Raw genomic sequence first — 15,289 nt, 5'->3', positions numbered from 1 at the left:
ATATATATACATATATATATCATCTGCCTAATTGTTAGATACTGATGATTTTGCTTTTCAGTATTATTCACATTAGTATTAATTCCATTAAGGTATCTGATGGCATTTAAAACAGGATTAAAATCACATAAAACTGACTAATCCTAAAAAAAAGTGAGGCATATCCGCATATAAGAAATACAGAGGTAAAGCCTAAATATATCTGCAGCAAGGAAGATAACTTAGCAACTGAAATTATTTTTATGCATAATTACCTAATATCACATCATTAGAAGAATTGCTGGATGACTTATAGTGAATGAAAAATGTGGTTGAATTTTCACATCTTGGTGTGAATTTTCTATTTTTATACTTCAAATTAGGAGTAGAAACATTTAATGAGCTTTCTTTTTTTGAAAAATTATCAATTTATACAATGTTCATACAAATACATACATATATATACATACCTATATACATGCACATATATGTTATTATCCCAACTATAGCTAAATACAGAACTCAATAATCAATTTAAAACTAGCTTTTGTTTATTATATACATTAGTCACTCTTTGGTTTTGAATTATAATAATGATATGTCATTATGCAAAAAAGCTTGTTTGTGAATTGAAATTCTGGAAAAGCAGCTGAAGTTTGAAATTTATTGGTAAGCAGAAGGTAACAGCGGCCATCTGTTATACATTGGAAAGCAAAATAGAAAAAAAAAGTACATTTTTGAGCCAGGGATCCCAGTAAATTTTTGTAACATAATTAAAAACAAAGCAGTAGGTAACAGAAAATTGAGGTAGTGTTACTGTATAAAATTCATTATATTTTTTGTTTGTTTTTCATTACAAAACTCCAGGGATGGAAGAAATTGGACTTTGGACTTCCAGACAATAGAATCTATGTCTGTCTGTCTATCTATCTACCTACCTATCTTCCTATCTTAAAGCACTATATAATTATGATTTGGCTTCTAGTCTTGACTTGTCTTACTAATTATGTCACATTGGTCAAATAGCTTCATTGCCCTAGTCCTCAGTTTTCACATTTATAAAATGAGAATAATGTTTTAAGTGATTTCTATTGTCTGTTGGAGAAGTAAAAGTCTATGATGACAATTTTTTAAAAAGATGTAGAAGTCTTCAAATATAATAAAATACTGACTTCCCTTTTATTCCTACTATATTAATATAAAGACTAATATAATGTATTATGCAATTTTACATTCCTTTCCTTTTCCAATATGCTAGGACTAATATATTAATGTATTGATTTTAAAATAATTAGCATTTTATTAATAAGAATGCAATTTTAAAAAATAATGTTGATGGATTTTTCTTAGTTTTTCTTTTCTTAAATATAATACTACACAATGTCATTTTTCTAAAGAATATTTTGGCAGTTATACTCTTCAGGTTTTTTCAAAAATTCTGTCTCAAGCAACAGAATTTGTATTTTAAAGTACATAATAAAATGAAAAAAAAAACACAAAACTTTTTGAGTCCTGTTTAAACTGGATCAGAATGGCTTAATGAGAAATTGCTCATAAGAGCAGAAAAAAAAAAAAAGAAGAAGAAGAAACAACAAAGTTAAAGCTCTCTTCTAATCTGGTGACTTGAAAAAAAAAAGTGTTCATTTTAATTAAATGATACATATATTCTCTCAAAACAGGAAAGTAATGTTTCCTAATATTGATGTCATGGGATGACATATACACAACCAATAATTCTGGCTTCTATCACAATACCATTCAAACAGTCAAACTGATGAAGCATACCCTGGACAAATTCAATTTCCTTTCATTGAAAAAAAAAAAAAAAAACAACAACGTGGTTCTTTCAAATAGTCGTTAAAATTTAACCTTCACATCAGCTTCCATCAGACTGCATTAGGCACAGCTAAGGACAGGCAAATCATTACAATTAAGGAAAGGAAAGATGTGCATCTTTTATCAGCTTTTTTTAAAACAAGTAAAGCCTTTTAAAAAATTCCAAAATTCTTAGCATCTCTCTCTCTCTCTCTCACTCTCTCTCTCTCTCTCTCTCTCTCTCTCTTTCTTTTTAGTCTGTTTTATGGTTTTCATTTGAAGAACCAGAAGTAGAAAGCCAGTATATTGGAAAGCATATACACAAACACACATTCACACTTGCACAGAGAAAGAGAGACAGAGATGATGAGAGATAGGAAGAGAAAGAAGGAAAGGGAGGGAGCAAAGGAAGGAGGGAAGGATGGAAGAAGAGAGAAATAGAAATAGGGGAGGGAGAGAGAGAGAAACAGAGACAGAGAGACAGACAGATAGAGAGCTAGCTGGTCCCTTATAGTCAAACTTGAGTTTTTATTTAATCTGTTAAATATCTTTTAAAAGATCAGCTAATTATGTGTGTAAGATTTGTATTTATCTTATCACTTCCTTTTCTTCTATCTCTCTTTTTAAAAGTCACTACTACCCATAGTCATTTAGTTGTATGTTATATCCTAAAAATAATAATAAATAAATAGATAGATGAATAATGAAATGAATGGGTGGGAAATTGAAAATAGATATTCTTCAAAAAAAAAAAAAAAGAAGTCAACTAAATGATGGCGGGGATTAGAAATCATGGGAAGAAGGACAAAATGAATACTTCAATATTTTAACATAATGACATTGATTTCTCCTTAAGTACAAGCACCAGAGCGAAACTGAGCATAGATCAAATGGATTGTACAATCTTAACTGCCTCCTTTAAATTTGGTTGATGTATTTGTCCCTGGGAAGTTGTATATCCTTTCTATGCCTTTCAGTCTCCATTTTTCTAAACATAATCAAGTGAGCAAAATCTTTCCATCTTATTTTTTTTTAAGTGTTTATGTTCTGGTTTGATCTACACTGATAAAATTCTGCCATTTGTTAGAATTATTTTGTATGTGGATGGCATAAGGAATTTTGGATTGGAGAAAGATTTCTTAGTAATTTATAGGAAACAGAGGGAGGAAACAATGCCTGAGGAGAACAGAGGGGAGAATATTGTATAAAAGAGGTTCCATGTAGGAAAAAGGAGGAAGGTGATTTAAAGTCTATTAATGATCCTAAGTAGAAACTGGTCCTTAAGGCTGATCAGAAAGTTAAAAAGAGTTCAAGAGCAAAACCTCCTAAGTAAGGAAGAGATAGAGTAAAATAGAGGGCAAACAAAATTAAAATGCCACAGTTTGGAGCATGATGAGTTAGCAACTCACATACTATAACATCTTGGGAATCAAAGGCAAGACAGAATCTTCTTATGATAGCAGATTTCTAGCCTTCATTTATCCATCACTGAATAGTAGCCAGAGGTCCAAAGAACATAATCCACCTATGGAAAATACTGAGGCAGTATGTGTGTGTATGTATGTATGTGTGATCATAGAATCTAGAAATCTAGAAATGGAAGGAATCTTTGAAAACATTGAAGACAGATTACCCATTAAACAGATAAAAAACCTTGTCCAAGGTTACATAGAAGTAATATCATGAACCAACATTTGAAGCAAGTTTTTTTTTTTTTCTCCATTTAGTTAGTCTGTCTCTAAGCTTTTAAGTTCCCATTACATGCCAGGAATTATATTAAGCATTGGATAAACAAAGCAAAAAGGTTAAAAATAATTCCTGTTCTCAAGCACTTCACAATCTAATATGGGGTGGGAAATAATGTACAGACAACTAGATAAGTTATGTAGAGGATACATTTTAAATATTAAACAGATAGTAGCTACTAGATTAAAAGGAATTGGGAAAGGCTTCCTAGAGAAGGCTCAACTTTATCTAAAATTTGAAGGAAGCCAGATAGCATGCCAGACATAAATACAACTAGTGAAAATGTCTACATAGGGGAGTTTTTTCCAAAAAGCAACAGGAGGCTGAAGACACTAGATTTCACAGTACATGGGAAGACAGAAGGAATTATTTGTAAGAAAACTGGAGAGATAGGGCAGGTTGTGAATGATTTTAAATACTAAAAAAATATTTTATTTGTTATTAGAGATATCAGGTAGCCTCTGAAGTTCAGTTTATTGAGTGTGTGTGTGTGAGAGAGAGAGAGAGAGAGAGAGGTAGAGACAGGATGGGGAGAGGGGGAGAGAGAGAGAGATCAGATTTGTTCTTGAGAAGAATCACTTTGAGAACTGAATAGCCACTCATTCACCTTAACTAAACGGGCTTCACAGAATCATTTAGCAGTATTAAATCATGTTAGTGAACTTATGTCATCCTTGAAGAGAATTTAAGATACAGTGAAAATCTAGAGAATGCAGAAATATTTTATATTGGTGGATTTATGTATAAACATATTTCATGTCTTTAATAACATAACATAGAATGTATAATACATAATAAAGTATAATCTATTTTTTAATTTTTAAAATTTTTAATAGCTTTTTATTTACAAGTTATATGCATGGGTAATTTTACAGCATTGACTATTGCCAACCTTTTGTTCCAATTCTTCCCCTTCTTCCCCCCACCCTCACCCCTAGAAGGCACGATGACCAATGCAAGTATAATCTATTTTAATAATCTTAGTAATTTTCATTACAAATCCATCCTTTTTAAAATTATGCATACTTGTATCCCTTGGATTCCAAAGATTCTAAATGCTATTCAACCACAAAGTATCTTTTTTTTTTTTTTTTTTTTTTTGGTATAAAACATTTGGACTTTGTATATTGTCTTCCATTTAACTTATTTACTTTAAAAGAGTCATTTTCTTTTTAAATATCTGGAAGTGTAATTATGTGAAGAATCCTGGAGACATAAAATGCAGTATATATATATATATATATATATATATATATATATATATTTTTTTTTTTTTCCCTTCTCTCTTGATCAGTTATGGGACACAATGTTCTTATTCCTTTTGTTTTTTAAATTTATTTTTTATTTATAATAACTTTTTATTGACAGAACCCATGCCAGGGTAATTTTTTACAACATTATCCCTTGCACTCACTTCTGTTCTGATTTTTCTCCTCTCTCCCTCCACCCCCACCTCTAGATGGCAAGTAGTCCTATATATGTCAAATATGTCGCAGTATATCCTAGATACACTATATGTGTGCAGAACCGAACAGATCTCTTGTTATACAGGGAGAATTGGATTCAGAAGGTAGAAAAAACCCAGGAAGAAAAATAAAAATGCAAACAGTTTGCATTCATTTCCCAGTGTTCTTTTTTTGAGTGTAGCTGCTTCTGTCCATCATTGATCAATTGAAACTGAGTTAGGTGTCTTTGTCAAAGAAATCCACTTCCATCAGAATACATCTTCATACAGTGTGATGATCTTCTTCCCAAATGCAGCCAGGTGATCAGGCGCCAAAATGTTGTGATCTAGTTCAGATGGATCTGAATCGGTCCCTGTTCAGGTGCCAAAATGTGATGAGCTTTTTCTTCTCAAAACGCAGCCAGTTGATAAAAGTTCAGATCTTTTATTATCTCCAATATAGCCCGGTTAGCTTAGAGGCCTATCTCTCTGCTTGGTTCCAAGAGCTCTCTCCAAATGTCGCCAAATCCAAAGGTCTGGTCCTTCAGCCTCTGCCTCTGCTTTCTTCAGCCTCCAGCCAGCTCCACTCTTCATGTCATTCCGGTGAAATCTCGACTTGTAGCTTCTTCACTCTGAAGAACTTCTTTGACTGGCCCATTGAAGCTCTATTTATGCTCCTTCAAGAGAGGGATTGTGGGTTTTCTCCCATAGTGCTCTCTGGCCCAAAGAGCTTCAAGGGAGGTGCGAACTCATTGAACTCCAATGAGTAAAGGTGTGAACACAAGCCTTGTATTAATTAGTTCTACTTAGTACCTTGTTTCAGGTTCTGCCCAAAACATCTTCTTGTAAGATTAGATCAACTCTAATTAGTTAGCAGTTAGTAAGGATTCCAACATCTCCCCCTTTCTTTTGTTAGATGAAAAACCAAAGGAAATAGGAAATCAAATCAGATTAGTGGGTTTCTGAAGGGGTACACATAAATCAATCAATATGGGCCAGAACTTTGTAACAGATATACATGGTATACATAAATCCATCAATATGGGAGGCATTACACATAATTTATATAAGCACATAGCAATATAACACAGGCTAGTAGTAATGTAACAAATAACATGAATCAACCTGAAAATTTATGTGTCCATAAGTCCTAGAAATAGTCCACAAGGAATCCATTGTCCATTAGTTCATGTGCCAGGAATCTAATAATTCCTGTAAGCTCTGAAGTACTGCAAAAAGTCTCATCAACAATTTTTCACCTCAGGGAATCCAGTGATTCTTGCTGGTTTTTCAGGAACTGAAAGCTGAAGATTTTAAAGTTCTTTTGACAGTCTCATTGTTAGCCTTTTCCACCTGTGGAAATATAAGCAGATCCTCTTCCCCAAGCAATTAACCTAATTCCCTTCTATTTACCAAATTTGGGATTTCTCCTCATCATCTGATAATTACATTGGAGCTATTTGCACTGGATATTGCCTTGTTGTCTTATTCTTCCCAACTGTAATCCTGATTGCTTTTCTGTTGGTTGATGACATCAGAGTTCTGAATTTATAAAGTCTCTCTGGGTGTAACCTCAGCTGCTATCATGCCCCACCTGTTCTTTGATTGGACCCTGCCTCTCATTTCTCTGGGTCAATATACATTTAGAGGCCCAGTGAAAGCCTCGGTTACATTTTGGACATGGGGTTTTGGGTTTTCTCTCACCCTGTCTTCTCACTCTATCTCCATTTCTACATTGGGCTCTCAAATGTCCAACTTTTCCGCACTGAAAACATCGATGAGTTTCTCTAGAATTCCTCTGCCAAGAAGGACCTTGTCTTCCCATATTCATCATAGTTTGGGTATAATAAGCATTTATGTCCACTGTGGCACAGCGTCTTATGATCTCTTCTAAAGGAGTATTTTTGTCTAGCCCCCATATAATTCTCTTGCAAATCTCATTGGCATTTTCCTTAGCCAGATGTCTGGTCATTATTTCTGTTGCTGCATTATCTCCAATGGTTCTTATTACAGCTGTTTGTAAACGTCCCACAAAATCTGCAAAAGGTTCATTGGGACCTTGCTCTATTTTTGTGAAAGCATTATTTCCATCTTTCTGTCCAGGGGGAGAATTCCAAGCTTTTATTGCAGCCTTAGAAATTTGCTCATATACTGTTATGGGATAATAAATCTGTTCTGAACTCTCTGCATACTGACCTTCTCCAGTTAGTTGGTCAAAAGCAACTTGTACAATAGCTCCTGTTTGCCTATTGTGTTGGGCTTGAATCCTACATAATTCATGAAACTCTGAAAGCCACAATAAATTTTGTCCTGGTTCAAGACATGTTTTAGCGATGGATTTCCAGTCATTCGGGGTTAAGATTTCATAAGACAAATTATCCAGTAACATCTTCACATAAGATGATGTAGCCCCATAAAGAGTGCAACCCTTTTTCAAATCTTTAATTTTTCCTAAATTAAAAGGAGTATATTTTCTCTCTTTTTGACCTGAGGAGTTGAGCTCTTCAATCACAGGATATGCATTTATAAAATCAGATATATCTTCTCCTTCATTTTTTGCTTTAATTAATGCTTTTTCTAATCTTGTCAAATTCTGCTTTACAGGAGAAGCTGACTGTGTTTCTGTCTCTCTCCCTCCCCCTTGTTCCACCCATGAAGGGTTAATTGCGGGGGGAGGGTCATGAGATGTGGAATCACCTAATTCCTCCTGCTGTGAAGTATCATACTCAGAATTGTAATTAACTCCATTCTCATCTGATCTGTCCTCCTTTTCACCTAGTAAAGTTGGCACTTCTTCCTCCTGTACTTTCCTTTTCATCATTCTATCACTTAAATAACTTCTTATAGCCAATTGTATTACATTATATGTATTAATTATTGAGTTAGGCCCATTTTTATCATAGAATTGACAAAGATCCTCTCCAACCAATTTCCATTCATTTAGATCTAATTTCTTATCAAGAGAGAAACAAGGACATATGTCCTTTACAGTTTGTAAAAATTCAGTGATTTGCTGTAAACTTATAATTAAACCTTGGCTTTCCATAATTTTGACAATGCTTATTAAACATTTTCCTTGAACAGAAACAGGCTGTTTTCTAAATATCTGTCCCATCTTAGGTGAAATTCTACTTTAACTCTTCTAACAAAATTTCTTTGTTGCACTCACCCTAATTTCTGGGTTGAAGAGTCTTTTCCACTGGATCAGGATCAGAGGCTTTTCCACTGGATCAGGATCGGAGCTTTTCCACTGAAATCCACTGAGGGGTCTGTTTGCCCCACATTGGGCGCCAAAATGTGGTGATCTTCTTCCCAAATGCAGCCAGGTGATCAGGCGCCAAAATGTTGTGATCTAGTTCAGATGGATCTGAATCGGTCCCTGTTCGGGTGCCAAAATGTGGTGAGCTTTTTCTTCTCAAAACGCAGCCAGGTGATAAAAGTTCAGATCTTTTATTATCTCCAATATAGCCCGGTTAGCTTAGAGGCCTATCTCTCTGCTTGGTTCCAAGAGCTCTCTCCAAATGTCGCCAAATCCAAAGGTCTGGTCCTTCAGCCTCTGCCTCTGCTTTCTTCAGCCTCCAGCCAGCTCCACTCTTCATGTCATTCCGGTGAAATCTCGACTTATAGCTTCTTCACTCTGAAGAACTTCTTTGACTGGCCCATTGAAGCTCTATTTATGCTCCTTCAAGAGAGGGATTGTGGGTTTTCTCCCATAGTGCTCTCTGGCCCAAAGAGCTTCAAGGGAGGTGTGAACTCATTGAACTCCAATGAGTAAAGGTGTGAACACAAGCCTTGTATTAATTAGTTCTACTTAGTACCTTGTTTCAGGTTCTGCCCAAAACATCTTCTTGTAAGATTAGATCAACTCTAATTAGTTAGCAGTTAGTAAGGATTCCAACAATACAGTATTGTTGTTGAAGTATATAATGATCTCCTGCTTCTGTTCATGTCACTTAGCATCAGTTCATGTAAGTCTCTTCAAGCCTCTCTGTATTCATCCTGCTGGTCATTTCTTACAGAACAGCAATATTCCATAACCATTCTCCAACTGATGGGCATCCATTCATTTTCCAGTTTCTAGCCAGTACAAACAGGGCTTCCACAAACATTTTGGCACATACAGGCCTCTTTCCCTTCTTTAGTATCTCTTTGGGATATAAGCCCAGTAGTAGCACTGCTGGATCAAAGGATATGCACAGTTTGATAACTTTTTGGGCATAATTCCAGATTGCTCTCCAGAATGATTGGATTCCTTCACAACTCCACCAACAATGCATCAGTGTCCCAGTTTTCCTGCATCCCCCTCCAACATTCATCATTAGTTTTTCCTGTTATCTTAGCCAATCTGACAGGTATGTAGTGGTATCTCAGAATTGTCTTAATTTGCATTTCTCTGATCAATAGTGATTTGGAACACTCTTTCATATGAGTGGTAATAGTTTCAATTTCATCATCTGAAAATTGTCTGTTCATGTCCTTTGACCATTTGTCAATTGGAGAATGGCTTGATTTCTTATAAATTAGAGTCAATTCTCTATATATTTTGGAAATGAGGTCTTTATCAGAGCCTTTAACTTTGAAGATGTTTTCCTAGTTTGTTGCTTCCCTTCTAATCTTGTTTGCATTAGTTTTGTTTGTACAAAGGCTTGTTAATTTGATATAATCAAAATTTTCTATTTTGTGATCAGTAATGGTCTCTAGTTCATCTTTGGTCACAAATTTCTTCCTCCTCCACAAGTCTGAGAGATAAACTATCCTATGATCCTCTAATTTATTTATAATCTCATGCTTTATACCTAAATTATGGACCCATTTTGATCTCATCTTGGTATATGGTGTTAAGTGTGGGTCCTTGCCTAATTTCTGTCATATTAATTTCCAGGTATACCAAGACTTTTTATCAAATAATGAATTATTATCCCAAAAGTTAGAATCTTTGGATTTGTCAAACACTAGATTGGTATAGTTGACTATTCTGTCTTGTAAACCTAACCTATTCCACAGATCAACTAATCTATTTCTTAACCAATACCAAATGGTTTTGGTGACTGCTGCTTTATAATATAGTTTTAGATCAGGTACAGCTAGGCCATCCTAATTTGATTTTCTTTTTTTAATTGATTCCCTTGAGATTCTTAAACTTTTAGTCTTCCATATGAATTTTGTTGTTATTTTTTCTAGATCATTAAAATATTTTCTTGGAAGTCTGATTGGTATAGCACTAAATAAATAGATTAGTTTAGGGAGTATTGTCATCTTTATTATATTCGCTCAGCCTATCCAAGAACACTTAATATTTTTCCAATTATTTAAGTCTGACTTTATTTGTGTGGAAAGTGTTTTGTAATTTTGTTCATATAATTCCTGACTTTCCTTTGGTAGATAGATTCCCAAATATTTTATGCTGTCAACAGTTATTTTGAATGGAATTTCTCTTTGTATCTCTTGATGTTGGATTTTGTTGGTGATGAATAAAAATGCTGAGGATCTATGGGGATTTATTTTGTATCCTGCTACTTTGCTATAGTTATGAATTATTTCTAATAGCTTTTTAGTAGAATCTCTGGGGTTCTCTAGGTATACCATCATATCATCTGCAAAAAGTGATAGTTTGGTTTCCTCATTTCCTACTCTAATTCCTTTAATCTCTTTCTCAACTCTTATTGCAGAGGCTAGTGTTTCTAATACAATATTGAATAATAATGGTAATAGTGGGCAACCTTGCTTCACTCCAGATCTTACTGGGAAAGGTTCCAGTTTTTCCCCATTTCATATAATGCTTACTGATGGTTTTAAATATATGCTCCTGACTATTTTAAGGAAAAATCCATTTATTCCTATACTCAATGTTGGATTTTAACAAATGCTTTTTCTGCATCTATTGAGATGATCATATGGTTTTTGTTTGGTTGGTTATTGATATAGTTGATTATGCTAATAGTTCTCCTAATATTGAACCAGCCCTGAATTCCTGGTATAAATCCTACTTGGTCATAATGTATTATCCTGTGGATGACTTTTCTATAATCTTTTTGCTAATATTTTATTTAAGATTTTAGCATCAATATTCATTAGGGAGATTGGTCTATAATTTTCTTTCTCTGTTTTCAGCCTACCTGGTTTAGATATCAGTACCATGCCTTTGTTGTTAAAGGAATTTGGTAGGACTTCTTCAATCCCTATTTTTTTTTCAAATAGTTTATATAGCATTGGAGTTAATTGTTCTTTAAATGTTTGATAGAATTCACATGTAAATCCATCTGGTCCTGGGGTTTTTTTCTTAGGGAGTTGGTTAATAGCTTGTTCTATTTCTTTTTCTAAGATGGGACTGTTTAAGATACTTACTTCTTCCTCTGTTAATCTGGGCAAGCTATATTTTTGAAAGTATTCTTCCATTTCATTTAAGTTGTCGAATTTATTGGCATAAAGTTGAACAAAGTAATTCCTAATTACTGCTCTAATTTCCTCTTCAATAGTGGCGAGTTCTCCCTTTTCATTTTTAAGACTAACAATTTTATTTTCCTCTTTCCTTTTTGTAATCTGATTTACTAAGGGTTTGTCTATTTTGTTGTTTTTTCATAGAACCAACTCTTAGTTTTATTAATTAATTCAATACTTTTTTTTTTACTTTCGATTTTATTGATCTCTCCTTTTATTTTTTAGAATTTCAAGTTTAGTGTTTGATTGGGGGTTTTTAATTTGTTCTTTTTCTAGCATTTTTAGTTTCAAGTCCAATTCATTGACCTTCTCTTTCTCTATTTTATGCAAATAGGCCTCTAGAGATATGAAATTTCCCCTTATTACCACTTTGGCTGCATTCCATACATTTTGGCATGATGTCTCATTATTGTCGTTTTCTTGGGTAGAGTTATTAATTATGTCTATGATTTGCTGTTTCACCCAATCATTCTTTAGTATGAGATTATTTAGTTTCCAATTATTTTTTGGTCTACTTTCCCCTGGCTTTTTGTTGAATGTATTTTTCATTGCATTGTGGTCTGAAAAGGATGCATTTACTATTTCTGCCTTACTGCATTTGAGTTTGAGGTTTTTATGTCCTAATATATGGTCAGTTTTTGTATAGGTTCCATGAACTGCTAAAAAGAAAGTGTACTCCTTTCTGTCTCCATTTTGTTTTCTCCAGAGATCTATCATATCTAATTTTTCTAGTATCCTATTTACCTCTTTGACTTCTTTCTTATTTATTTTGTGGTCTGATTTATCTAATTCTGAGAGTGTAAGGTTGAGATCTCCCACTATTATAGGTTTGCTATCTATTTCTTCTTGCAGCTCTCTTAATTTCTCTTTTAAGAATTTAGATGCTACACCACTTAGTGCATATATGTTTCATATTGATATTGCTTCATTATCTATGCTACCCTTTAGCAAGATATAGTGCCCTTCCTTATCTCTTTTAATTAGATCAATTTTTGCTTTAGGTTGATCTGAGATCAGGATGGCTACCCCTGCTTTTTTGACTTCACCCGAAGCATAGAAGATTTTGCTCCATCCTTTTACCTTTACTCTGCATGTATCTCCCTGTTTCTTGTGTGTTTCCTGTAAACAATGTATTGTAGGATTCTGGCTTTTAATCCATTCTGCTAACCGCTTCCTCTTTATGGGGGAGTTTACCCCATCCACATTTATGGTTAAAATTACCAATTCTGTATTTCCTGCCATCTTGTTAACCTCTGTTTATGCTTTTCTCCCTTCTTTCCTCCTTCCCCCCCTTCCCAGTATTAAGCTTGTGAGCACCACTTGCTTCTCACAGCCCTCCCTTTTTAATATCCCTCCCCCACACCTTAGAGTTCCTCCCCCTATCTTACCCCTTTCCCTCCCAGTTTCTGTATTCTCTTCCGCTTAGCTTATTCATTCCCTTTTCACTTTTCCCTTCTCATTTTCAATGAGTCAGGGGTCATGATCACCCTGAAGAACATAATTGTTTTATATTACTGATATTTTTGCATTGATCTTTTCATTTTTGAGCCATTTGCAGAATGAGCAGAGTCAAGTAAAAAGAACTAGAGATAGTAATATTTGTATTCATTCCTTACATAACTGCAGGTGCTAATCAAATGTGTAAAAAGGGCTGTCAAATTTGAAAAGATTCTCTTACAAGGATCAGAAGTGAGGAAAACAGTGGATTCCCATGAATCAGATTTAGAGTTGGAGGCATTCAAATCCTATTTTACCAGTTTCTCTGTTGTCTTAAACAAGTCAATTAATCTTTACAGGCCTTCATTTTCTTATCAATAAAATGAAAGTCTTGGATGATATTATCCGTGTTGTTCTTTTCAGCTCAAATATATATATGTCTAGCTATCTCTCTCTCTATATATATATCTATACACACACACATACACACACACACATATACAAAGACCAAATATTGTATTTTAGCCACAGGAAACTATTTTTTCACTAAATGGTGATGCAAAATTAATTGAGAGTCAAAAGAAAAAAGTTATGGTTTAAGTTAATGATATCCAAGCTCTTTTCAAGCCTACTGCAAAGTTATATAGACACATAAAGCTGAGAAAGCAAAATATTTGAATGTATTCTACTGTAACAATATGCATTCAGTATCCAATAAATGTGTCTCTTGCCCATTGATTATGGATGTCCCACTTTTGATCAAGCCTCTTCTTTTTTTTCTATATACATATTGTCATTTTGTGATGTCATGGGTGTACAAGGGATCAATTATTAAATCTATGATTAGGATACCCATATATACATACTAAAACATACAAACACATGTATGTATATACACACATATATGCATATATAAACACACTATGCACATGCACACATATATACATATATACATACAGCTAGGAAGTAGCATATTGATGATAGTCTGACAAAAAAAAATTGAGGAGTAAGCATGAAGGTAGGTTAAACAAACAGGAGGATTATCAAGCAAGCTGAAGGAAGAAAGTGTAACCAAGTAAAAGGGATGACAGCAGTAGTAAAATCTGTAGGGAGATTAATAAGAATGAGACCTGGGAACATTTAATGGAAGTGAGCAATTAAAAATTATTAACAATCTTATAGGGACATGTTTCAATTTGTCAAAGCTGTAGGTTGGGAAGCCAAGCTACAAGGGGTTAAAGATAATTTGACATTAGTGAAGAAGTAAAAGAAAACCAGGATAAATGGCTTTTTCTATGACATTAAATTAAAAGGAAAAAAGCATATAGGACAAAACTTCAAAAGCGGAACAAAGGAAGAAAGAAAGGTAGATTTAGTTGAAAGTGTTTAAGGTGTGGAATTAATCAGAGAGATGGAATTTATGATGCAAGTTCTCACTTTTTCCCCCAATAAAGTATGAGAAGTCTTTTATTGAAAATTGGAGATATATTTAGATGATTGTTTTATTTTGTATTTTTGTTTTTAATAGCATTCTATTCCTTCCCAATTACCTGTCAAGATATTTTTGTAATCTATTTTACTTAACTGCTTTATTTTTTTCTGGTTATATATGTATATTGACTTTTAATAATACACATTATTTTATGAATCATGTTGGGGGAAACAAATCAGAACAAATGGGTAAATCATGAAAGAGTAAATACACAGAAAGAAGTGATCATAGCATGTGTTGATTTATATTCGGTTTCCATACTTCTTTTTCTGAACACAGCTGGCATCTTCTATCCAAAGTTTATGGGGATGTCTTTGGATTGCTGAAACACTAGGAAGAGCTAAGTCTTTCGTAGTTGATCATTGCATTATCTTGCTATTATTATGTACAATCCATTCCTTGTTCTGCTTGTTTCTCTCAGGATCAGTTCATGTAAATCTTTCCAAATCTTTCTAAAATCAACTTCTTCATCATTTTTATAGAACAAAAATATTTCTTTACCTTCATACATCACAATTATTCAGCCATTCTGCTGGGAATTTCATTTTTCAATTCTTTGCTACTGCAAAAAGAACTGTTGCAAACATTTTTGCACATGTAGATCTTTTTTCCACTTTATGATTTTCTTGGTACACAAATATAGTAGTGGGCCTGCTAGGCCAAAGGGTATGGATGATTTGATAGTGCTTTGGGCATAGTTCCAGATTGTATTCTAATATAATTGGATCATTTGACAACTCCCCCAACAATGCATTAGTGTTCCAGTTTTCCTATATTCCCTCCTGTTGGAATCCTTACTAACTGCTAAGTAATTAGAGTTGATCTAATCTTACAAGAAGATGTTTTGGGCAGAACCTGAAACAAGGTACTAAGTAGAACTACCCATAATCCCTCTCTCTGGAAGGAGCATAAATAGGCCAATGGGCCAGTCGGAGAGT

This window comes from Antechinus flavipes, chromosome 4 (assembly GCF_016432865.1).
Source record: "Antechinus flavipes isolate AdamAnt ecotype Samford, QLD, Australia chromosome 4, AdamAnt_v2, whole genome shotgun sequence".
NCBI classification, from domain to species: domain Eukaryota; kingdom Metazoa; phylum Chordata; class Mammalia; order Dasyuromorphia; family Dasyuridae; genus Antechinus; species Antechinus flavipes.
The sequence above is the reverse complement of the archived record's forward strand: the minus strand, read 5'-3'. Positions refer to the sequence as shown.